This window comes from Corvus brachyrhynchos, unplaced genomic scaffold (assembly GCF_000691975.1).
Source record: "Corvus brachyrhynchos isolate BGI_N302 unplaced genomic scaffold, ASM69197v1 scaffold216, whole genome shotgun sequence".
Taxonomy (NCBI): Eukaryota; Metazoa; Chordata; class Aves; order Passeriformes; family Corvidae; genus Corvus; species Corvus brachyrhynchos.
In genome coordinates, this window is record NW_008238443.1 from 695235 (window position 1) to 697941 (window position 2707).

Here is a 2707-nt window from a genome sequence, read left to right on the forward strand (position 1 = left end):
CCTGCTGAATGTGGGGCATGTGGGATGCTTACTGCCAAGATGGGATATTGGCATGACACTTTGTGGTACCTAGGAATGCACCCTAGTCACAGGTTTATTTTAATTAGGATTACGAGGAGCTATTGTACGTGGTTATGCATATATATGCATATTGGGCAAGGTTTCTGAGTAAACAAAGCTGGGCCTGCCAGGAGGCAGCACATGGTGAATCGCAAATGAGGTATCTGCAAGATCCTGCCCTTGTTCAGAAGTTCATCCTTTTTAGAACTTGATAATCCAGGTTCCAACAGGAAAATAGAATCCTTAGAAGTAGGAGTATTGTAGCACCTGCAAATCCGCTGCTGCCTCCCCTCTGCCTCGAGCCAGTTTCAAGGAGGCCCATGGGCAACTTCTGCCTTGTTGACCCTGTGTTCCTGTTCCCTTTGGGTGGCTGAAGAGCTACTTGTGGCCAGTCTCCTCCTTCTCAAGTGTCTGCTGGCCCTTCTCCACCACACTGGCCACAATGCAGTCACCAGCAGGGAGATCTCCAGCAACCCAGCCATCTGGGGCCACACCTGCTGAGCCCAGCCAGCAGGATGAGGCCTCCCATTGAAAGAGTTGATGGAGCTGATGGAGAAGGTGTGTCTGGACCAACCAGCTGCAGCCTTCCTGTCCCACCAGAGTCTGGGTGCTCAGACGTCCATGGCAGTCTCCTCTCTCCAACATATGCCAGTGGGGAAACTGCTGGAAGAGCTGCTCCACATCCCCAGCCTTGTGTGAAGGGGGCTGCTTTACAACTTTTCAGACACTTGGGCTGAGAGCAAGGCTTTGATGTGTGCAGGTGAAGGTGCTGGTGGAGTTTATGGTCGAAAACTATGGTGACATCTTTGGGGAGGTGATGGCTGGCCTCTCCTGTCCATCAGTTGAGGAGACCCCCACGGCCAGTGACAGGTACAAGGGTGAACTAGAGTCTTGTCACAGCCTGGGGCTTGGGATACCAGAAACCTCAAAGTTAGGAAGACAGCTCTGTGTGCTTCAGGTGTTCTTGATGGAATGACATGGAGCTGTGTCAGGGAGTGTTAGTTTGGATATCAGGAGAAGGATTTCACACAGGGGGTGATTGAGCACTGGAACACGCTCCCCAGGGAAGTGGTCATGGCACCAAGCCTGACAGAGCTCAAGAGGTGTTTGAACATGATGGGATTCATGAGGCTGTGCTGTGCAGGGCCAGGAGCTGGACTGTGAGATACTGATGTGTCCCTTCCAACTTAGGACATTTTATAATTCTAATTTGGCCGAAATGGCTCACAAGGGCCAATGAGGAACAGCATTGTGCAGAGTGTGGAAAGAACTCCATGGCAGATCCCAGGCCCTCTCACTCTCCACTCTGAGCCCTGCTGTGTGGCACAGGGGCCCAGTTCACCTCTGCACATGCACAGGGCTCTATGGGCATCACCCACAGACAGAAGGTGCTGGAGCCATCCTGTCACCAGTGCCAGCCATTAGTTCTTTTCTGGGCTGTAATGACCCTGCTCTGGGTGAGCTCCTGACCTCAAGGAACATTGACCTGGTGAGGAGGTGGGTCAGGACCCTAAACTTCAGCTGAGTAAACTTCCAGCTGTTCAAAGAAATAGTGAGATCTGCTGGGATCTGTCCTTAGTAATGGATCTGACCAGAGGTGGCAACTCTTTAAAGCAACTTTTCTTGGAGCAGAAGACCTTTCCAAGCTGATGCGTAAGGAATCAAGCAAGGCAGAAGGGAAAGTCCCACAGATAAACAGGGATCTGCTCCTGAAACTGAGGAGTAAAAGGAAACACACTGCCAGTGGGCATAGGACTGGTGACCAGGGAACAGTACAGAGATACCGTTTGGATGTTTGGATGTGTGAGGATGGGATCAGGAAAGCCAAGGTAAAAATGAAACAGGACATGGCAAAGGGTATGAAGAGTAAGACATGGCAAAGGGTATGAAGAGTAACAAAAAGGGATTCTATAAGTACATCAGTCAGAAGAAAAAGGCCAAGGAGAATGTACCCCCCGATAAATGAGAAGAGAGAACTGGCAACAGCAGATATGGAGAAGGCTCAGGTACTCAGTGAGTTCTTTGCCTCACACTTCAGTGGCTGTCAGGCTTCCTGTGTCCCTTGATTCCCTGAGGCTGCAGGTGGGGTTTGGGGAAGTGAAGTCTCCCGCATCATCAGTGAAGACCAGGTTTCAGAGCACCGGATGCACCTGAATGGGCATAAGTCTACAGGACCTGGTGACATGCATCTCAGTGCCCTGATGGATGATGTTGCCAGGACACTCTTGTGATAGTTGAAAAGTCACAGCAGTCAAAGTCCCCAGTGACTGTAAAAATGGAAGCATCATTCCCATTTTTAAAAGGGGAAAAAAGAAGGCCCAGGGGACTACTGGCCAATCTGGTGGCATTCTCTGGTGGAGTGACTGCAATGACTGACAAGGGAAGACTGTCCAGTCATCTACCCAAACTTCTGTAAGGCCTTTGACACAGTCCCACACAACATCCTTGTGTCCAGATTAGGGAGATATGAAGGGTGGACTGTTGGGGAAGATGAAACAGGAAAGCCTTGGAAATACGATTGCCTGACAAAAGATTTTGGGAACATGAAAACTACAGGCAACATCGAAATGAAAGCCACTTTTGAAATACCAAGTCTTAGTTACTGAACAACTAGAAAACAATGGTATGGCCGACTGAAGTAATCCCC